Here is a 24,683-nt window from a genome sequence, read left to right as displayed (position 1 = left end):
TCTTGGACTTATGAAATCAACCCCGGTTAACATTATTTATCACATGGCAGATGAACTTCCTCCAGCATACAGGATGAAGTTTGCGACAGTTAAAGAGCTAGCAAAAATGTTTTCTTTTAACCTTCCGGCTGCATCCCCTCTACAAAACAATTTTTCCGCTAACACACTATAAGAACACTAGCTATATAAAGACCTACCTAGAATTTAAAGATATAAATGGTTCCATAACAAATGTTGACTCCTTCACTCATAAACCTAGGATACTAACATTTGACATTGATTTTTTCAAAGGTGTATGTAGTAACAAAAATTCTTCTAACCCTGACTTGGTGAACAATTTAATGAAAGAAAAACTTCGTATTCTCTCTGAAAAAAGTTATGACGTTATTTTCACCGACGGTTCTGTTAAAGATAATTTCACAAGGAGTGCTTTTTACCAAATAAATAGCAACACAACGAAGAGTTTTTATATGAACAAAAAATTATCCTCGCTCACTGCAGAACTTACAGCCCTAGAGAAAGCCATTGAGTTTGCAATTGAACAACAACTTTTCAAGGTATCTATTCTGACTGATAGCTTGGGTGCTTTACAAACCCTCTTCTAATCGCATAGGGTCTGAAATCTTAACTCCAATCAAAGCTGTACCTTCAACTCCATCACGTTCCTAGTCATGTTAATATTAAGGGAAACGAAATAGCTGACAATGCTGCGAAAAACGCCAATAGCTCAGGAACACTTATCAATTTTAAATATGAGATCAACGATGCTATTAACCATATTTATAATATATAATAAAATTGAATGGGAACGCGAATATAATGCCTTCTGTTTAGAAAAGAACAGGGGTTATTGCACCCTATTTCCTTATGTCACACATAAGCCATGGTATAGTTCCAAACACTGCAATCTGAATAGATTACAAGTTAAGCAAATTAACAGGATCCTCAGTGGCCATTCTTTTGATAGATACACTCTATACAAACTAAAAGTGTATGACAGCCCCAACTGTGATTGCAACCTCAACACCATAGAAGACATATCTCACATTCTCCTGAAATGTACAAAATACAATAATATCCGTCGAAGATTCCCGCTTCTGCTTAAATATAATGACATCTATCAATTTTTTAAACAAGAACCCTTTGAAAAATACACACTGTTGCACACTTTTGACCAAAATTATAATACCCTCTGCAAGGGTATAAAAAGTACACTGAAAAGAAATTTTCTAAATCAAAATAATGCATTTAGTGTTTTTTATTTTAATAAGATGTTCTTTGTTAACAACTGGCCCCTGACCGCGACCGCACTTCGAAATAATAAATAAAATAAAAATATAGGAATAAAAATATTCCCAAGCAATTAACAAACACCTGATGCCGCTTTGCCCTAGCGGTCATGCAATGCGCTGTTTGTGAGTTGCTCCGAAAAAAATATTCCATGAAATTTGCAGCTTCTTTTTTCCCCCGGAAGAGCTTTGCAGCTCCTTTTTTCCCCCGGGAGAGGGGTTTTTCAGGCGACACGATCGCTAGGTGGCGACACGAAATATTCTTTTTCGGCACGTGGATCAAAAAGACTAAACAACGCAATAACTGATTTCATTGAAATGGCAAAGATAGATCTATAAGATACATTAACTTAGTTTAACCAACTATCGGAATATTGGATTTAAATATCATTATGCACAAAAATAACATTTCACCCCCATAATAATATGGTCACTCTAACAATCGTTTATCGTTTCATGCATCATCACTATATATTTTTCTCGAAGTTCTTAATTTCACACATAGGCGTTGGCGTTTACCCGTCTTTACGGGACGGCCAAGGAAATCTTCCCCCTCGTTGAGCTGGAAAGTAAGTTAATATCAAAAAAAAAAAAAAAAGGATTGGAACCTTAACAGGACAGCTGCGGTAGCCACGAGATTTTAAATTAGCTATATTGTTAATTCCATCATTGATACATTGATATTGAACGGTTTTTTCCGAACGCATTTAAGGAAGGATATATATTACTTATATAACGCTACAAGCTTTTTGGCAGCTACCGAATTAAACAATTTTGATTCAAATTTCCAATGTTTATTATGGGTTCAATTTATCCCTAATTTGCCGCTCTAATCAATGCCGAATATACTATACAAGTGCATAACAAAGAGCTTAGGCGAAAAAGCTCTACCAGCGCTTTTTTTTGTTCTTTGTAGCGCTCTTAGTTATGCACTTGGATATTCGGCATTTGATTGGACCGGCCGCTGCATTTGTTTTTGAAGTTAAACTGACCTATAATGAATATTGAAATCGAAATTGGATTTTTTTAATTCGGCTATCAAAAAACTGATAGCGTTACATTTTGGTGATACCGACGTGATCGATTCCATTACTTTGCACTTGCATGAATGGCCAAGCACTCCATGAGGCTAGCGGCACAATCCACTGGTCTCGACGGCACCAATCGGGTTCTCGTGATTTGAAACTGGTTAACCAGACGTGGCCAATTGCATCTCATCACTGCCCCCCCGTAGCGACCGCTCCCCCCGTGGTCGCTATTTCCACGTCGCGTCTGGCAGTTATCTGCGATGGATTTTCTGATGCTTCTGGTCCTAAGCCCCTTATCTGAGCCGGGATTTTGTTTATTGTCACCGTTGCCGATTAAGTCAGCGCCTAGGCTTGACTCCATTCTAGACTATAACCTGCACCCTTCAAATGTGGGAGGTCGTCCCCTTGGCTGCTGCCGCCGTCTGCAGCTGCCAAGGTGTCTGCTGTTCAGCCGGGAAAGCTCCCGATCGTGCAATCGCCCTTAACCGTACTGACGATAACTATATTTCAATTGATTCTGCAGCAGCAATCGACAAGTGCGCCTCCGCCCGGCGCAATAACGGGCAAGTACCGGCATGGCGCAATACCGGGCGCCGGGCGGAGGCGCCCTTGTCGATTGCTCTCTGGGTAACTCTCGAGTACTCTCTGGGTGACTCGGGTTCTGGATGGACACATCAGCCTGCAACCGAGAATTATAGATCTTAGGATCATGAGCAATATTACAGTGGACGGCAGTCCGCTAGGTGGCGACACTTATGCCCTGCTTGTAGCAGGCGCGTAAAGACACTATATATAGCCGAAAAATTAAAAATTTTCTGTGTGTGTTCAATCTGTATAATTGATATACCAAATAAAAGGTATTGTTTTCATTAGAGGATTTTATCCAAACGTGAGCCAACAGTAGTTTTGCTTGGGAGAAACATGCGGAAATGTAAAACACTTTTGGTTCATTATATTGAAGATAGTGGGGACATTGGTGTTACCAGATAAAACATGTTATATGTTGATGTTTAAAAAATGTGTATGCGAAAAAAGTTCCGAAAAAATTAGAGTATGTTCGTTATTTAATTCAAACAACGTTTGTTCTACAATTTTCTTAAATTACTTAATGTTACCTTAAACAAGAAAGGAAAGCTAACTTCGGGCGGAGCCGAAGTTTATATACCCTTGCAGTTGAGTCGCAGTCCGCTAGGTGGCGCCACGCATCTTATATTATTAGATATGTAGCGGATCGTATAAAGTTGGCCAATCCTTATTAAATTTGGCATATCGAATTAATTTGCCAAAAGAGACTCCCACCCATTGAAACTCCCATCCTTCTAACTTGAAAAACAACGAAGTTATAGCATTTCCGATCAATCAGTTATATGGCAGCTATAGGATATAGTCGGCTGATCCTTATGAAATTCGACAAATCAGATTGTTTTTCCCAAAATAGAGTCTGTATGAAATTTTGTACATAAGATATTTTGGTCAAATATAACATGTGTGGAAAGTCCCAACCCTCTAACTTAAAAAACACCAAAGTTATGGCATTTCCGATCAATCAGTTATATGGCAGCTATAGGATATAGTCGAACGATCCCGGCCGTTCCGATATACTGCCTGCAAACAAAAGAAAGGTGTGTGCAAAGTTTCAACTCGATAGCTCTAAAACTGAGAGACAAGTTTGCGTAGAAACAGACAGACGGACAGCCGGTCAGACGGACAGACAGACATGCTTATATCGACTAAGGAGGTAATCCTGATCAAGAATAGATATACTTTATAGGGTCGGAGATGTCTCCTTCACTGCGTTGCACACTTTTGACCAAAATTATAATACCCTCTGCAAGGGTATAAAAAGTACACTGAAAAGAAATTTTCTAAATTTTTTTTTTCGAAATTGGCTCTAGCTCTTGAGTTAACGCAACTTTTGATATAGTCCGATAAGTAGAGCTACCGATTGTGCTGGCTGTAAAGCTAAGTTCATATTCATAGATATTCATAGCATTACATAAAATTATTGGGTTCCGGATTTGCTTTTTGTAGTTTTGCGAAAATAAAATAACAAACAAATAAATCAAAATAATGCATTTAGTGTTTTTATACCCTTGCAGAGGGTATTATAATTTTGGTCAAAAGTGTGCAACGCAGTGAAGGAGACATCTCCGACCCTATATATTCTTGATCAGGATCACCTCCTGAGTTGATATGAGCATGTCCGTCTGTCCGTCTGTCCGTCTGTCTGTCTGTCTGTCTGTCTGTCGGTTTCTACGCAAACTAGTCTCTCAGTTTTGGAGCTATCGAGTTGAAACTTTGCACACATCCTTCTTTCCTTTGCAGGTAGTATATAAGTCGGAACGGCCGGGATCGGTCGACTATATCCTATAGCTGCCATATAACTGATTGATCGGAAATGCCATAACTTCGTTGCTTTTTAAGATAGAGGGTTGGGACTTTCCAAATATGTTATATTTGACCAACATATCTTATGTACAAAATTTCATATGGATCGGCCGACTATATCCTATAGCTGTCATACAACGATCGGAATTGGCATAACTTTGGTGTTTTTTAAGTTAGAAAGATGGGACTTGGTACAGATTCTATTTTAGACAAAATATTCTGATTTGCCAAATTTCATAAGGATCGGCCGACTATTAACGATCCTCTATATATCTAATAATATAAGATGCGTGGCGCCACCTAGCGGACTGCGACTGAACTGCAAGGGTATATCAACTTCGGCTCCGCCCGAAGTTAGCTTTCCTTTCTTGTTTATTTTAATAAGATGTTCTTTGTTAACAACTGGCCCCTGACCGCGACCGCACTTCGAAATAATAAATAAAATAAAAATATAGGAATAAAAATATTCCCAAGCAATTCACAAACACCTGATGGCGCTTTGCCCTAGCGGTCATGCAATGCGCTGTTTGTGAGTTGCTCCGAAAAAAATATTCCATGAAATTTGCAGCTTCTTTTTTCCCCCGGAAGAGCTTTGCAGCTCCTTTTTTCCCCCGGGAGAGGGTTTTTTCAGGCGACACGATCGCTAGGTGGCGACACGAAATATTCTTTTTCGGCACGTGGATCAAAAAGACTAAACCATAAAAACACGTGCCGCGTAAGAATATTTTTAATATGTAATTATTTATATGTTGCATTTGTCACCAATATTGATATCAGATATTTTGGGCGTGGCGGGTTCGCCGTTAGATAACCTCGTCAAGAGGTTTTTTTTATTTGATCTTCAAAAATACAAAAGTTGTGGCATTTTGGATCGATCACTTATATGGCTGGTATAGGACATAGTAAATTAATCTTGGATCGGTCGACTTATATATTGCGTAGAAAATAAATAAGGATTTGTGCAAAGTTTAAATTCGATAGCTTTAAAACGGAGAGACTAGATCGGGCCGAAACAAATAGGCAGACACACTGATAAACGCACATGTTAGTATCGGCTAAAGAAATGATCCTGATCAAAAATGTATATATTTTATAGGGTCCTTTATTGAGTTGCACACTTTTGACCAAAATTATAATACCCTCTGCAAAGGTATAAAAACGGGGAATATTTTTATACCGTTGCAGAGGGTATTATAATTTTGGTCAAAAGTGTGCAACGCAGTGAAGTAGACATCTCCGACCCTATAAAGTATAAATATTCTTGATCAAGATCACCTCCTGGGTCGATATAAGCATATCCACTTAGCTTCACAGGTGGCTGCACAAAATTGGTAGCTCCGCTGAACAATATCTTGAGTTAACAAATTTTGCCAGATATAAGTCATCTCAAGGGAAATCTCCACGTGCAACATAAATAAGATCGAATGAGTAAATTCGGGTCGGTTGAGATACCAATCGACTCTTCTTTAGAAGTAGAATGCGAGTTATAATAAAATGATAAAAAATATATTGTCTCGACCCCATATTTAGTGATTCAAAATTTTTTTACTTTCACCCTAATGCACAGTGGGCGATTTGGTCCCGCTAGCGGAATTCAAATATTAAAATTTAAAAACCCGTAATATTTTTCACATATCGATAGCAAATGCTTTGATTATATTTTCAAAAGCTTTTAAAAGCTCTACGATCAGCTAATCATCAGCTGTGAGCGGTCAAACACACCATATGATTTTGCAAAGAGCTTTACACAATTTTTTCTCTTTGCGCGCATTGAATTTGAGTTCCTCGGAAATTTACAATTTTTAGTGAATTTGTTAAAAGTTTGGCTTTTTATTATCTTCAAGGTATGTATTACAAAAAAGTCAATGTTTGTGACCGGTCTATAAATGTGTAGCTCATAAAACGTAGTGGTAATTCAGTGCATTAACAACTAGCCCGGATTAGCGTACACCTGTTTTTCGTGGAGAAGAACTTACCGGATTCAAGTGGATTCAGTCTAAATCTTTCATAAGCCGAAAGTGTGAATTATTGCCGTCCAAAATGTGTAATATCAACTGCTATTACCTGCTAGCCTTCAAACTATGGTACTTTTTCGGAACAATGTCAGTAGCAAAAAGGGTGCTTTTTTTGGTATGGCACTCAGAAGTCATCCCAACAAAGAAGTTTGCTATGGAAAACTTTGTATTTAGTACTGTTTTGAAAAACATTACATTTACTCTGGAAGAGCAGAGCGAGATTGGTAAAAAATTGCGAAATTTTATCAGTAGGCTAATAGTAAAGTGGAAAGACTGTGGAAGATATAAGGATTTCTTCGAAACTAAAAACCAGGAATGGCTAGATACGCCGCTGGTATTAATGGACATTTCATGTTTAAAAAATGTTGGTCGTCCACAAAAAGATTTGGCGGATTGTTGCAAAAAAACGCAAGTCAAAAAATTACTAAAAAAAATACTGAAGATATCCCATCAGATGCGAAGAGCTTACCAAAAATATAATGAAAACCTTGACTACCCCACAGCGTCAACCGACAAAATTCTCTGATGAAAAAGCACTGGCCCTATTTGTAGATGTTGGACATACCAAGCACACATGGAATTTGTCAAAAAGAGCTACCAAAGGACAAAACGCTGATATATATCCATGTTATGATAAACTGCGATGTGCGAAAAAAAAGCTATCCCGGTGTCATCACGGTCACGGTCACTGATCATTTCGCTGAAGTAGCACTACAAAGCTTAGTGGACCATACGATTGCTAGGATTATTGAAGCACACCCAGAAATTTTTCCAACCCATATTGAAAACAATAATGACATCCAATTAATTGCTACATACAAATGGGGCTGTGATGGCAGCAGCGGCCATTCAACGTACAGACAAAAATTTGATGACTTTGATGGAAACATGATAGATCAATATTTATTTTCAATTTGTATAGTGCCATTGACAGTGCCGAAAGAACTGAAAGTTTTTTTGAAAAACAATAGACCTTCATCTACTCGATATTGTCGTCCCATTAAGATACTTTGTGAGAAAGAATCGGCAGAGTTAATTCGTAGAGAAAGTGAAGATATTTCAAATATTTTAAATATTTTCCAAATTTCAAATATTTTTCCAACATTATTGAGTGGCTTTAGAATTGATCACCAATTCCATATGACCATGCTTGATGGCAAAACATGGTCATATTCTTCTTCGCAAACATGCAGAATATATAAGGCGACTCCTACGAATATGAACGATCTGAATTTGGTGAAGAGCTTGTCTATTAATGAAAACCTCTTTGAATATGGGGGTCAAGTCTTCACGCCTGGATTAGGTTTTTCGAGTGTGTTTTGCACATTGCATATAGAATTCCGATTCAAAAGTTGCAAGCTCGTGGTGTTGACAAAGATGTTGTCGATGAAAATAAAAGAATTATTCAGCAGAAGCTGAGGGAAGAGATGCATTTGCTGGTATATCTACCAGCAAATGCAGGAGGAGGTTTTGCGAACAACCAAATTTGGCTGCTCGTATAACAGGAGTAAGCTATGATTTAATACATCGATTCAGTGTAGTCTTACGAACACTAGCATCCTGCCACGAAATAAATTCGGATGCATTCCGGTCTTACGCATTGGAAACTGCCGAATTTGTTTGTAATGTTTGTAAAATCATATCCCTGGTTTTATATGCCATCTTCTTTTCCCAGAATTTTAATTCATGGAGCAGATATTATAAGCCATTTTTTGCCTTCCAATTGGTATGATGTCCGAGGAAGCTCTTGAAGCCAGGAACAAGGACTTCCGAAATGTACGAGAGAGCAATACAAGGAAAAATTGCAGGAAAAATACCATGGAAGATGTGTTAAATGCCTTATTAGTTTCTTCCGACCCCTTGATAACGTCATTGTCAAATGGGTCTGCAATTTCCTCTAAAAAAAAATTATTATGGATGATGATGTTAAGAGATGTTAGAAGAAAATCTAATAAAACATCTGGATATGCCTTTCTCTGATGATTCCAATGATTCCGAATAACATTCTGGCCTTTTTTAGATAAAGTTTATTTATAAAATATGTTAATTGACGTTTAAATAAAATAAAAGTAAAACAAAATATTAAATTAAAAAAAAATAAAAAATTTAATTAAAAAAAAAAATAAAAATAAAAATTTAAAACTAAATTTTTTTAACTTAAAATATTCTAGATTTTTTTCTGATCAGTGAAAAAACCGACTGAAAACATCTATTTTAGTTTAGAAGTTATTAAATAAATGCCGCTAGCGGGACCAAATCGCCCACTGTAGAATGTCTCCAAAACCAAACGACTTTCGGAAAATGTTCACACAAAAATTATCTAATTAAAACAATACATTTCTATTCGCATATAATTTATACAGATCGGATGCATACAGGAAATTTTTAATTTTTCGGGTATATATAGAAATCTCCTGTGGAGATATTTCGGCTCCCCGACTTATATACTGTCTGGAAACAAAAGGATGTGTGAAAAGTTTCAAGTCGATAGCTTTAAAACTGAGAGAATAGTTTGCGTAGAAACAGGCAGACAGACGGAAATGCTTGTATCGACTCAGGAGATGATCCTGATTAAGAATATATATACGTTATAGGGTCGGAGACGTTTCCTTTACTGCGTTACACACTGCTGACCAAATTATAATACCCTAAAATGGGTGTAAAAATTATAAACATAAATAATCATGTTATGAAAGGCTCATGTAGGATGTCAGCGTGTAATGCGTTTTGATAAGTAGTAATGAAAATTTGTTCGTTTTGATATATTCCCTAACAATAGGGAATTCCCTAACAAAACTTTTAAAGTGGAAAAGGCGCTTTCGCAAATGTAGGTACTCCAAACATAGTATTTCCTCGCACTCCTATATCGGCTGACAAGCAAATACTTTAGCTTAGGATTCAATAAAATGCCTTACCAAATTCAATTTTTTGTTTCCGCTTATATATAATATAAAGATAAAGATGGTACATATAAATATGTTAGAGTTAATAAGAAGGTAAGAATAAGATTAATATTAATATAAACAAGAAAAGAAAGCTAACTTCGGGCGCAGCCGAAGTTGATATACCCTTGCAGTTGTGCCATTTCCGATCGTTCAGTTATATGGCGGCTATTGGATATAGTCGGCCGATCCCTATGAAATTTGGCAAATCAGATTATTTTATAATCTGAGTTCCATAATTGAACTCTACCGAATTATATTGCCCAAAAAAGAATTTGTACCAAGTCCCACCTTTCTAACTTAAAAAAGGTATGGCATTTCCGATCAATCAGTTATATGGCAGCTATAGGATATAGTCGACCGAATTATGTACTACCTGCAAGAAAAAGAAGGATGTGTGCAAAGTTTCAACTCGATAGCTCTAAAACTGAGAGACTAGTTTGCGTCGAAACCGACATAGAGGGTTTTTTATAGAGAGATAGAGGGTTGGGACTTTCCACACATGTTATATTTGACCAACATATCTTATGTACAAAATTTCATGAGGATCGGCCGACTATAAACGATCCGCTATATATCTAATAAAATAAGATGGGTGGCGCCACCTAGCGGACTGCGACTGAACTGCAATTGTATATCAACTTCGGCTCCGCCCGAAGTTAGCTTTCCTTTCTTGTTTTTTTTTAAAGTTAGAAGGTTGGTATTTTCTACACATGGTATATTTGGCCACAATATTTTACGTACAAAATTTCATAAGGATCGGCCGACTATATCCTATAGCGGTCAGGGTACGATCGGAATTGGCATAACTTTGGTGTTTTTAGAGTTAGAAAGATGGGACTAGTGTGTGGGCACTGTGACTATTGGGGCAATATGCAAAGCTTAGACATGACGCGCTAGGTGGTTCCAGACGAGGCTCTAATCACCGCCACTCGAGACACTCCATCTCGACCAAGGACTATTTCCCTAATTCTTGACAGCGGCCACTTTATAGGCGTAGGTAATCGTCCTTAACTAGCACCATAGACAGATGCAAGCCATTTGGAGCGCGGCTCCTCCTTCTATAGGGCTAAGAAACCCTGCTGCAGAAAAGACACACGCTGCGAGTTGTTTATACGGTTGAAATTCAACTCTGTATCATCGGGCTCTATAAAGCTGACTGATGAACCACCAGTTAAGAAATTTGCTGACGTTAGGACATCAAGATCTGTAGGATATTTTAAAAGAGACAATAAAGACAGTGAGTTTATGATAGCGCTAATGTGACAATGCAGAGTTGGAGCTCCGGATCCTCAAATCCAAGAAATGAGGATCCAAAAGCCCATTAAATGCAATGATGCTTTGCGCGTTTGACAACCGCTTCCCCGAGTCCTCCGAAATGCGGAGGTCAAGAAGAAATAAAATGCCACACGATTAGATGTCGACTATCCAATGTCGAATTTTTTTAAACGACCGCCACCACGAACTTGAGCACTCACTGCAGTGCTGGAAACGAATAAGCGTACTTGGAACGTCTCAATGCTGACGTCACAAAATCCATGAATCTCCACCTCGGACTGTGATGATAGTGACCATTTAAGTAATTTAGCTGCGACAAAATACAGTAATGCGGTAGGAAGTACTGGCTGGTGAGCTAAAGCCGGAAAATTCCGACTGGAGCCTTGGTGTTAGCGCGGATGACAGCGTTGACAAGAGCCAAATATTCGGGCCAATGGTGCCGTAAGAACACATTAATAGAGATTCCGTCTGTCGCAAAACCAGTGTCGCTTACTGCGGACACTGCCATGTAAGCCGAAGGCTGGCTGCTATAAAATCCAATTTCAAAAAATGCTAGGCAGTGATGTCTCTTCCCACAACTGCGACAATTAGCAGAGATGCATTTATGCGGGCTATGGCCTGTTGAAGACATTTCCGGCAAAGACCGAATCGCCTAGCCTCGGCAAGGCGGCTCTCAGGGCGCATTAACAGAAATCTGGGGCATTCAGACACTACATGGGACCACCCACCGCATAATATAAAGGGATGGGGAGGTAAATTACACAGGCCAAATTACACAGCAGCAAAAAATCTCCACGCATAATTTCACCTGCTCCATAACCTTTAAGCTCCAAAGTCCAGAACAAACATAGGTACTAAGGTACTCACCCAAAGTTTCCGCGGTACAACTAAGAGAAGAAATTATTGTCAAATTTTGCCATATATTGAATTATGTAGGCCGTGTAATGGCGATGACCCTCATTTTTTCTAGTACATATCATTTTTAAAATGTATATGTACCAACTAAAATTAAAAAATGGTATCTAGCAGTTACCATATCTTTGGAACTCTCATCCAAAGTTGAAATCTCCGATTTTCAACATTAATTTTTGGTCTTCTATGATTTTTCCCCAAACATTTTCTTATGGACGATTTTTATTTTCTTATTGAAATCAGTAGATCATACCATGTTTAAATTTTGGATTTAAGAGAAAACTCGAAATAATTTTATTGAATTTATTGTAGGTGGTGAAACAATATTTTTGCCTGGGTAGCTGGGTCCAACCCTTGAAGCAGCAACTGGACAATGAGGCAGCCGTCGATCGGAAATGTCGTTCCACATTTTTCAAGGCTCGCATATGGGCATTGTATTTATTTAAAAGCCCTCAAAGCTCTGACACTGAGCCACCTTCCAATAGACTGAGGCCCGAAATCTCGTTCACATGAGCCTAAAATATTAGCCGATGTTTTATTTTATTATTATTAGTTATTAAATCGCTTCTCTAAACGATGCGACACGGCATCATAATTCTGCTCGGAGATTTGCAAGAAACGAACTGTTTCTAAAGCTGGGTCCCAAAGAGAAGATCGGAACCTCTGCAGTTGTTCCACCCCATAAAGATTGCAGCCCTGATTGTTAAGCAAACGGAGTGAAACTGAGCCCATTCCGAATATCTTCCGGTGAAAATCCATCGCAATTCGCTGAGGATATTTTAAAATAGCACTCCGAGCTGTAGTTGGTGCTCTTGAGACTGTGCCGCCGGAGTTCATCGCCACTATAATTGAACTACGATCAATCAAAAAAAAGAAACGCAGTTAATAATTCTGGCGTCAAAATTATATTGCTTATAATTTATTTGATTAAATTTAATTATAATTGTTCGCGGAGAACACAACTTATTCCAATGTGCGCTCAGAACCATACACTGAGTTATGGTATGTATATACATATAGTATATGAATGCGCGTTGAATGCACTTACAAGTGGAAGTATGTATATTATAAGTAGCATAACAATTGGACCGGATAAAAATTGACCGTCTCATTATATGTTTATGTATTTATTAATAATAATGCTTGATTTCATCCACATATGAACTATTGCAATTTACTACATAAGTTTAAACTATGCGCAAAACTGAATTACATATGTATGTATATTCGCGCTGGTTCTATTTTATGTTCGTGAAATTTTTAATTTTTTTAAATAAGTCTCGTCGCTACGACTTTTTGAAAATATGAGTTGAACTAACTCTAATAAATTCAATAAAATTATTTCGAGTTTTTCCTTAAATCAAAAATTAAAACATGGTATTTTAATAAGAAAAAATCTTCCATTGGAAAATGTTTGAGGAGAAATCATAAAAGCACAAAAATAAATGTAGAAAATCGGAGATTTAAACTTTTGATAAGTATTCTAAAGATATGGTAACTGCTAGATGCCATTTTTTGATTTAAGCATACATTTCAAAAATGATAAGTACTAAAAATAATTATGGTCAACGAAATTACGCGGTCTACATAGTTCAATATATGGTAAAATTTTATACATTTTTTTGATTTTTTTCTCTTAGGTGTTCCACGGAAACAGTAGATGATGGAACCTATGTTTTTTCTGGACTTTGGTTCAAGGGAGCCTAAAGGTTTTGAAGCAGTAGAAATTTTTCATGGAGGAAAAAAAAATTGGTAGTTGTCGGACTGAAGTCGATCACAGATCGCTTCTTTTTGATGCCATTATCGTCAGTTCCTTCGTCCCTTCTCGTCAAACACAAGTAAAGATGTTATATGGGAACCTGGAAGTCCTAATTATGCCGTTATTCAGCAGTTTCTTTAGTTCTTGGTAGAACGACTTCTGCAGTGTAGGGGTATTATATAGAGATCACGGGTTCTTCACTCATGGGCCAATGGTAGCGATGACCGAGGTGTTTTTTATTATTTTTTATTTAGGTGGATTTTTATCCTCACCTTTCCATTGCTTTCCTTGGAATTTACTATTACATCTGTTACCCTGATTAACATGGAATTTGTCTTCTTTAGCTTTTGCGTAAAATGATACGAATGCACTTTTTCTTCTGTTTTCGGCAACCCGTGCTAGGGCTAGCACGGACGGGAGGTCTTTGGGTTGTGCTGGCATAACCAGTGATTTAAGCGGGCACTTTTTTTTTTTAATTTTGAGCCCAGCAATAAAGACATTCTGATCTCCTTATTCAAGAGGGTTGCCGTTTGGTGACGAGTGTGAGTGGAGAGGACCACTTCGTCGTAACACGCCATATTGTCCGCATATATGCAGTCTAGCCTAGCCAGAATTTTTGAACACTTCATATGCATCTGATGCAGCATGCCTCCACGATACATACTCATCGTGGCATTTGTTTTATGATAAAAGCGTTTTTACAATATCTTATTCGACATCGGGGGAAACTATTCCAGTTACTATCACCAAAGTCGTAAATTCATGGGAGTACGAGAGCAATGGGACTGGTTATCCCAGTTTAAAATAGATTTAAGGTTTTCATGTAAGTTATTATAATAATTTTTTATTTGAATAAAAGTAGTTTGGAAAAAGAACTCATTGCAGCAACATTATTTCTATTGATAGGATGTATAAAAAGTTTGACATTGATAGCTTTAAAACTTAGAGATAAGTTCGCGTAGAAAGACTGACATGCTTATATCGACTCAGGTGATGAAGATTAAGAATATAAATTACACTAGTTTACACTCAAAATGCCTTTCGTTATTCATTATGATTTTCTGATGTATGTAGGTCTAGTAAACACGAAAATGACTTTCATAAATTTTTTTAGGGTAACATTTTTTTTAAATTCACTTTTGAAAATTGTTTTTATAATTTTTGGAGATGTGCAGACTTTTTTAGGTATATCTCGCGTTCTAATGAACTGATTTTATGGAACTGGATGAGCACTTATTTTAATGGTAATTGAATTTGCTACAACTTTCATTTTATTAATTTTTTGATTCGTTGGAAATTTCAGGAGGTAGAGACTCGAACATGATGGGATCTATCATGGAAATCTATGGAAAATTATGGATTTTATGACTTTTTGAGTAAATCACTCAATTTGAGCATTTTTATTATTCGAACGTTTTTTCTCATTCTCATTCAATGTTATGTATTTTGCTTGCATATAAACTCTATTAATTAGCATTTGTATTATTTATTGTATATTATGTATTATTCATTCTCATTCAATGTTATGAATTTTGCTTGCATATAAACTCCTATTTAATAGAGATTTGTATTATTTCTGTATATTATGTATTATATATCATGTATTTATTTATCACTTATTTATATTTATTTATCATTTTGTAACGAACTGTTTTTGCTATATTTTGTTCGCAACAAACGCCGCGACTAGCTCACAAAGGTTGAGGGTACGTTCCACCGAATTTATAGATTCGACGTGATTTCCCGAGCCCAGAAATAACACGGAATTCTTCGTTTCAATCAAATCCCCTTTATTGTCTTTACTTTACAAAAATAAGAGAATCTCATCGGCTGTTTGGCTCAGCCGACCGACCGCTTGCCCTCCCGTTGATCCCCGATTCCCGCTCCAATTGGTGCCAATACATACGCCCTCCCAAAGCTTGCGCCCGGCAGGTCGTGTGGTCTTGGTGCCTGGCACCCAAACGGCTCACGGTTCCCGTCGTTCGGACTTACGGACTATGGTTGCGGGGCCTGTGTTGTTGCCGTTGTCTTCTGCGCGGACCTTCTGCTGCCGCTGCTCCCTCGTCGTCGCCGTTGCTCCCTCGTCGTCGCCTCTTCTGTTGCTGCTCCTCCTTTATGGGTGCCGTGGACCCTCGGAATCTTTGGCTCGCTGGGATTGCCCTTTCGCCGTGGCCGGCACCTAATCCGAGTTAACAGACCGAGTGGCTCACTTCCCAGGCATACGCCGGGCAGGATATGCTCCTCGCTGCTTAGCGGCCGGTTCAGGGCACGAAGGGCCTACCTACCGCACAGGACACGCCCCCGGTCACGTTCGCCACTCGCCTCCAAACACTTGCGTGCCTACGCTCCGCAGGATCTATGGTAGGCCAGAGGTTTGGGCGTCGCGTCTCCTTTAACTCCAGGTATTACGCTGTGCATACGCTCCAGCGCCTGGATTCTACTGACTTTCCCGGGGTGTCCCTGCGTGGTTTTACTTGTGGGCTTGAGTTCCCGAGCTGGCTATCCCTCGCGTTACAGGATCACACCTGGTTCGAACGGACAGGAGCCGGCAAGTCGTACGCCAGCCTGATCCGGCTTTGCCGCTACTATACCAGGATACCTGTTGTGTCCGGGAATAACTCCACCCGACTCGTTTACCCTTGGGCCTCAGGTTTGCCGCGGATCCTTGATCCTTTCCCCTTGCTCCTGGCTTGACTCGCGTACCGCCGCCGGACTTACCCACAGGGGGTCCTTAAGCTATTGATCGAAGATCCTTGCTCACTCGCTTTAAAGCCCGCACTTAAAACTGTCGGACTTACCCACGGGGGGTCCTTCAGCCTGTACTCCTAATTCCTCCAAGGAAACTTTCCTACTTGAATGTCAGACTTACCCACGGGGGGTCTTTCACTCAACTCTTCCAGCTTCCCTAGAAGACTCGGTCCCGATTTGCTCCAGGGGCCCTCCTTATATAGTGCCAGAGGCGCCCATTAATCCTTGCAAATCTACTTCCTGCCGTTAATTCCCGCTCATTTCTCCAATTCCCGCCGCATTTCTACCGGCAGGCTGTCTTTACTTGCCGAGTTACTTATTATCAAGATTACTTAAGTTGTTTTCAATGGATCCAGCTGGGTATAAAAAGACCTAACAAATCGAAAGAGGACCAATATTTTAGTTGGTGTCCGAGATTGTGCATGTCTAGCGTTAATTTTTATCCGTAAGGTTTTGAAAAATGAGTAAAAGAAAACGCGAGTTCGCCTGCGTAAACGATCCGAACGGTTTTTGCAATATGTTGCAGTGAACATATAGACCGTAAAAATGTACGATCATTTACGATACTAAAAGTACTTTCATTACTTCAAAATTGAGCCGAATCTTACCGATCCGTGGACCCCACAGAGCGTATGTGCCACATGCCAATGAATTCTTAACAAATGTGCTTGCGGAGAAAGGTATGTACCTGTCACTTTTCTTTAAATCTTCGTCATATGAAAGGACTAGTGGGTTTGTTATATATTAAAAGTTATTCACATCCATTTCAGTCGTTACCTGAAGCCAGAATTATTTTTAAAATTTTATTGTTGACCGAAAAAATTATAAAATCCATTATTTTTCGTGGATTTTCATCAACGATAGCTGGTTTTTGCCAGTAAAGTGTACGCTTTGAATAAAAAAATTCGAACGTAACATATCTTTAAAAGTCATTATTTATGGAAATCTCCAATTCCCCCAGTGATTAAAATTTGGGTTTTTGGGTATCTCCTTTGTCTGAATTTAAAATGAAAAATTAATTATTTATTATAAATAAATGATAAATAAATACATGATAATACATAATATACAATAAATAATACAAATGCTATTTAATAGAGTTTATATGCAAGCAAAAGACATAACATTGAATGAGAATGAGAAAAAACGTTCGAATAGTAAAAATGCTCAAATTGAGTGATTTAATCAAAAATTCATAGTATCCATATTTTCCATAGATTTTGATCATCAATAGCTTATTTTAGCCGTAAAAGTGTTGATTAAAAAATTCAAACATAACTTATCCTCGCAATTTATATTATTCGTGGGACGATATGTAAATTTTTGCAGTTGATTTTACTCAAAAAAATGCATTTTTTTGACATGTTCGAGCCTCTACCGCCTGAAATTCCCAACGAATCGAAAAATTAATGAAATTAAAGTTGTAGCAAACTCAATTACCATTAAAATAAGTGCTCATTCCATAAGATCGGTTCATTGGAACGCGAGATATACCTAAAAAATCTGCACATCTCAAAAAATCCAAAAAAAAATGTTTCAAAAGTGAATGAAAAAAAATTTTACCATAAAAAAATTTATGAAATTCATTTTCGTGTTTCTAGTCCTATATGTATCAAAATATTATGGTGGGATGTAAAAGGCAGAAAGTTTTTGAAATTTTTAGTGTTATCGAATATTTTTTTATACCACGCCGCGGTCGGAGATGTCAACAGCTGGGAAAGAGCCGCCAGTGAATATGTTCACTGCCGGGCAATTGCTGCTGCCTTTTTTCTTCTTGACAAGGTATGGTGGGGGAAACTATCCAAGTTACTATTGGCACTTAAGGCACATTAGTCATTTAATTAAATGACGGCAAAGACGTAGTTTCATTTTTCAACTATTCGCTCTTTATTGAATATCAAATCGAACTAAAACTAAAAGCTAACAAAAAGTCAAAATGCATGGCAAGATACCCATGGCCGACCTCTGACCAAGTAAAAATTGCTAGAATCATAAGGTCGCTGGCCTACAGTAAGACAAAAGCACGGCTTATAGCTGTGCACTTTGCTGGTTCAGCTCTCGGGCACCATAAGGGTAGTACATATTTAGAGTGATATATAAAATATATAAAGATAATACATATAAATATGTAAGAGTAATATAAGACGGTAAGAATTACGGTTAATATAAAAAATAGGAAATTAAATATTGAATTGGCCAGCCTTGCCTATGCTCGGAGCTGGTTGTTAACTTATACATTCTTTACTATTTTGGTGAACAAATTTAAATAAAAAATAATCATTATTTGTTAGTTTTCTTATAAGAAAATTTCCTTTTTCTTATAAGAGAACTCATTTTAAGATGGCGGGCTATTTAATTTATTTCCTGAATCTTGATTGCATGTCTTATTAGAAAAAATCTATATATAAAAAAATACCATGATTTTTTCTTTTTTAAATCTTGATGAATCGCTTGATATGCTGCTTCGCTACTCGATTTTTTGGGAAATTCGACTAAATATATTTTCGCATGGCTTGTCTTTCTTAAAGTAGTTTATTATTTTTCCTGCTCTTTTCCAATAGTTTGTTTTTCATCATTTAAGTTTCCTCTTTTATTTAAATTATTTTAAAAGAAACCTCTTTGCTAGAGTAGAGCTTAGAACGCGCTTAAATGTATATCAATTGAATTGAAATTAAATCAATTGAATTTCAATCAATATGTGTCAATTGCATATGTGCTTTTAGCTTTTTGGTAACTTCAATAAATAAGCCAAGGTAAAGTCCGATTTCAATATTTTGGGGCTAATTCCGCTCAATAGAAAAAGGTAGCCGGTCCATATCAACTCCAAAATTAAAGTGCGTCTAACTAATGAGATCAGGCGCAGAAGCTCTCAAAATTCCATGCGCTCCAAAAAACCACAAAGCCCATACGAATCTGGGGATAACGGGGAAAAAACTAGCAAACAGTGGACTCCTGCGGCTAATTACACTGAGAGAACTAATTTTGGATAATTAAAATAATTAATGCTGGCATTAATGCTGAGTACCCAACACATCAATTAATAAAAAAAATTGTAAAAGCCTATATTAAAATTATATTCCTGAAAGATGACACATAAAATCATTATAAACTTAAGGGAGTTTAATTTAAGGGAAGGGTTCCCTCATTATGGACAAAAATCAGGCAAAGTTTATATTTTTTTTGTAGGACAATGAAAAGACATTCGAATTTTTGGTTTTAATGACAGCACATGTACGACAGGTGCGACTACCCCATATAAAAGTTGAAAAAATTCAAAATGGCGGCTACACGATGCACATTTTCGAGGACCCCTGCGCGCGAACCATGATGTCCTAACTAAAATTCTGTCGCTTCTTGTAGTGGACTGAAATCAAAAATCATTGGTATCACTTAAAGATAATGATAACACAGTGCAACAGTGATTCTGAACTTTTGAAGTGACATAGTAGGAATTGTTTATTGGGTCGAGTATATCACAAAACCTTGTATGAAATATTTGTAACACCCTCAAAATCTTGATTTATTGTTAAAAAACCGGTTTTCGGGACTTAATTGCGCTTCAAAATTCTTGAACGCGTTTTTTTAAACCGATTTCAAAATTGCCGATAGTTTAAGGTGGTAGCTTCTGAAAAAAAATATATCATAGATTTTTTTAAACGAAAAGGATAAAATTTTTACACCTGAAACTGAAATTTTCGCTTTTTATTCGTGTTTTTCGGATTTTGACGTTAGTTTCTTGGTACAACTTACAAAAATTCTGTCATTCATGCCACATAATGTTGTCTCATTCATTTTGAAAGAAACGACACAAATTTCATCAAAAAACAAGAAAGGAAAGCTAACTTCGGGCGGAGCCGAAGTTTATATACCCTTGCAGTTGAGTCCAGTCCGCTAGGTGGCGACACGCATCTTATATTATTAGATATATAGCGGATCGTATATAGTCGGCCGATCCTTATGAAATTTGGCATATTGAATTATTTTGCCCAAAGAGGAATCCATTGCAACTCCTTCTAACTTGAAAAACAACCAAGTTATGGCATTTCCGATCAATCAGTTATATGGCAGCTATAGGATATAGACGGCCGATCCCGACCGATCCGACTTATGTACTGCCTGCAACAGAAAAAACGGTGTGTGAGTTTCAACTCGATAGCTCTAGAGAGAGAAACTAGTTTTCGTAGAAACAGACAGACAGAGAGACGGACAGACGGACATGCTCATATCGACTCAGGAGCTGCTCCTGATCAAGAATATATATACTTTATAGGGTCGGAGATGTCTCCTTCACTGCGTTGCACACTTTTGACCAAAATTATAATACCCTCTGCAAGGGTATAATTATAAAAATTGGTGAAGTTATAACGATTTTCCCAAAAAAAGTCAATTTAATCCAGCGAGCGCTCCGGAGTAACAATGTGTATGAGAATATGAGTATATTCCTTTCTTCTGGCAAAAATTCAGTCATTTATGCCACATATCAATATTGTCTCATTAATACTGAATAAAACGAGACAAATTTCATTAAAAAATAATAAAAATTGTTGAAGATAACGCTTTTCCTAAAAAAAGTCAATTAAACCATGCGAGCACTATAAGAATAAGAGCATATTCCTTTCTTATACACACTGTTACTCCGGAGCGGAGCGAAGCGTTATAACTTCAACAATTTTTATTAGGTGAAAATTTCAGTTTAAGGTGTAAAAATTTTGTCCTTTTTGTTTAAAAAAATCTAACATATATTTTTTTCAGAAGCTACAACCTTAAACTATTGAAAAACACCGGCAATTTTGAAATCGGTTTAAAAAAACGCGTTCAGGAATTTTTAAGCGCAAAAAAGTCCCGAAAAACGGTTTTTTAACCATAAATCAAGATTTTGAGAGTATCACAAATATTTCATATATGATTTGTGATATAATCGACCCAATAAACAATTCCTACTATGTCACTTCGAAAGTTCATTCACTTTTGTTTTTTTTGTAACACTGTGTAATTTCTATAACTGATAGGAAAATTGTTAGTATCCATGTAAAATAAGTAAGTACATCGTCTAGATAGGAATCGTCCAAAAAAGAAGATCCTTGTGATCATATGCCAGCTGCTTCAATACTCTTACAGGCAGGTACAGTGCAAGCGATTCCATAAGTTACGGTGAATAAATGGCAGTGCTTAAGAGGCACTGATGGATGCTCTCGCCAAAAAATTCTTTGATAATTTTAATCGGTTCTTACCCCAACTGGGCGAAACATCTTCACAGCAGCTGCGGAGAATATGCATATATACATTCTAATGCGTAGGCTTACGGAAAATAGTTTACATTGGTTGCTAGGCACTATGTGTAGCATGTTATTCAGTGCCACTCCATTGGCGTCTTTAAATGACCTCCTACAGTTATTTATGGATTCACACTGCTTTGTAAAGTTTTCAAGTCTTTAACAGTTGAAATATACAAGTTTCTCTTTATACAAATCTGACATGATTGAGTGCTTTCATGTTGCCTATGGCTTTGACTTGGCTTTGACTTGGCTTTGACTTGGCTTTGACTGAGTTCAAACAGTTTACATCAAGTACATACCTGAAAACATAAATAAATCCTTGGTTTTTTCAGCTTCCTTTTTTTGTAGAATTAAAAAAATAGTTCAGCAACCACGTCCCCAAATTCATCAAACCCACGAACTATTTTCAAAGAAGTGCCTGTCCATTACATGGCATTGACTCATTGTTTTGAGTGATTACTTGTGGCTCCGATTCCCGAATTCTTTACATGTCAAATCCAGTAAGTCCATCCGAACATCAATTCAATCATTCGTTTGTGTTGCATATAAACGTAAGGAAAACGATCCTCGTGATCGTACTCTTCAGTCTGCGACGACCTGCATCCAGAAACTTGTTTTCTTTATTTAAGGCCCAGTCAATCCGAAATTCGTATACCAATATGTATATATGAATGAGTAGAGGAAATTATCAAAATATAAGAACATTAAGATGGTATTGCCATAGTTTTAGATATGCATAAATCGCTACAATATTTCAAAAAGAAGGTGTTACGCTATTAGCATTTTGATAGCGGCCGAATTAAATTGGCGAGGTTCAATTTATATTTCACTATTTATACACAAGCCGAATACACAAGTAAAAACAAGAGCTTTGGCTCAGAAGCTTTTCCAAAGCTCCCAAAAGCTCATGCGCTATAAATAAAAACAAATCGCATGCGAAACTGGGAGACAGAAGAGAAGATTAAACGCCGCTAAAAAAATCAATATTCTAACCGGCTTATCTGGTGGCTTCTTAGCCCAACAAAAGGAATTTAAAATCATATATCGAAATCATACCGAAAGTTGAATATAGTTAAGTCTTGTCCTGACTTTGATTATGTTAACCTGTAATGATTAAGTTAGGCAAAAAACGATTGTTAAACATCAGCAGTTATTTCTGCCGTCCCAGAATATTGTTATTGTAATGTTTTGGTACTTGTTCTTTATGTAGACTATGACCTAATATTTTGTTTATATTAATAATATTTATTTATTCAAATATTAATGTTTATCTAATATTTTGTTTATTTAAATTAATATTTAATGCTTATGAATTAACAGGAAGACAATTCTAATATTCCTACTCGAGGTGTTAGCTCATAAGAATTTAATATTATATCACATAAGACAATTTTGGCTCTGCCCCAGGACCCTGTTGGTGTCCAAGGGATAAAAATGCGAAGATGGCTCCTCGAGACGTCGTGGTTCACTCACCTGATAGCAAACTTTCTTTCTCCAGCTGATCACCAATCTGCCGTGGTCCCAGCAGCATTCCGGTCTACACTAGCCACCAAGGCGTCAGTGAGAAGCATCCAAGACACAGCGGTCGTGGAGATCTTCGACTTGGATGAGGTCATGGAGCCAATTTTTTCGCCAATAGATGCCGACATCCCAGTTGTCGCGAAATCTTCGCTCCATCAAGGTTACACGGGTACCCAGATTGCCACAATGCGGCTGTCTTGAAAAATAGCGTACCAGTTGCTGGAGCGAAATAAGATCCGCATTGGGTGGGTTGTTGCACCATCCGAAGGAAGGTGGACCCCATAAGATGTTTCAAATGCATGAACCTTGGCCATGCGGCCAGTAAGTGCAAATCAAGGCGCACAGTAACCGAAGAGACTTGCTTCAACTTCAGGGAACAGGGTTGTCAGGGAAAGGGCCGCCGAAATCCACCCAAATGTCTCTTGAGAATAGGAACCCTTCACTCCCGGCGCACTCTGACCTTAGCCGGCCTTCAGGATTGCTCTAGCCAAGCAAAAAAATGGTCAGGTTTAAACTAAACAGACCATGCGCGAGAAGAGCTTGGACGTTGCCCTCATTAAGTTCAACAAGAGAGAGAGCGCTCAATATGTGCTTGACGGCAATAAATCGGCCGCTATCTGGTGCCCAGGCCTCCTGGGGTGCCCATATAGCACACTAGCTGGAAACGGCTTTGTGGGGGCCAGACTCTCTACGGGATCTGCTATCTGCCGCCGAGATCAACTCTATCACAGTTCGCGCGAATCATCGATGAACTAGTTACTGATGCCAGGGACAAACAGGATGTTATAATAGCCGGCGATTTCAACGCTTGGGCAGTGGAGTGGGGCTCGGTCCTTACGAACCCTAGGTGCCGTACCCTTCTAGATGCGTTTGCAGTCCTATATATTGCCCTCCTAATCATGGGCTCACAACGGACGATACGCAAATCGACCCGAAAACTTACAAGGCTACATGCGGCGTTCCCCAAGGCTCGGTGCTCGGCTCTTTATTGTAGAATATCATGTACGACGGGGTCCTAAACCTGGATCTGGAACCCTGGCCATTCTAGGATCATAGGTTTCGCAGACGATGTTGCCATTGCTGTCATCGATAAAATCATTAGGGAAGCCGAAGAGCCTGCAAACGCGGCAATCACTGCCATCTAAATGTGGCTTAGCATTGCTGGGCTTTACCTAGCTCTTCCGAAAAGGGAGTCGATGCTCTTCTCCAGCCGGAAGAGGGTGGAGTCCACCAAAATTACTTTGGGAAGTAACGAGATAGTCTCTTCCCGAGCCATCAGATACCTCGGTGACATGCTAAACACGTGGTTCACCTTCAGAGAGCACCTACAGCAAGCTTCTACTCCCGTAGGTCCCCAGATTAAATATCATATACGCCGCCCCTATTTGGGCAAAGGCAACAGAGTCAAAGCGTAAGGAGAGGCTTCGAGAGTTCGCTTCGCAGCTGTGCGCTCAGGGTATTCTACGGATTTCGTACAATCTTGGAGGAGGTGGCCCTAGCCCATCGCGGTTACCGCCCTGGTCGAAG

The 24,683-nt window shown here is 38.1% G+C and overlaps 1 protein-coding gene and 1 long non-coding RNA gene across 2 annotated transcripts in view; both read left to right on the top strand.

The window, feature by feature from the left end:
* Window positions 1-24,683, top strand: part of LOC6502706 (growth/differentiation factor 8) — a 410,457-nt gene that overhangs the window by 316,632 nt on the left and 69,142 nt on the right. The gene's annotated exons all lie outside the window — the stretch shown is intronic.
* LOC116656383 lies at window positions 245-14,716 on the top strand. The gene is made up of 3 exons (XR_006507823.1): window positions 245-1,858; window positions 12,165-12,854; window positions 13,493-14,716. It is a non-coding gene; the product is annotated as an uncharacterized LOC116656383 (long non-coding RNA).

Source organism: Drosophila ananassae (genome assembly GCF_017639315.1).
Source record: "Drosophila ananassae strain 14024-0371.13 chromosome 4 unlocalized genomic scaffold, ASM1763931v2 tig00000054, whole genome shotgun sequence".
Lineage (NCBI taxonomy): Eukaryota > Metazoa > Arthropoda > Insecta > Diptera > Drosophilidae > Drosophila > Drosophila ananassae.
The sequence above is the reverse complement of the archived record's forward strand: the minus strand, read 5'-3'. Positions and strand labels throughout refer to the sequence as shown.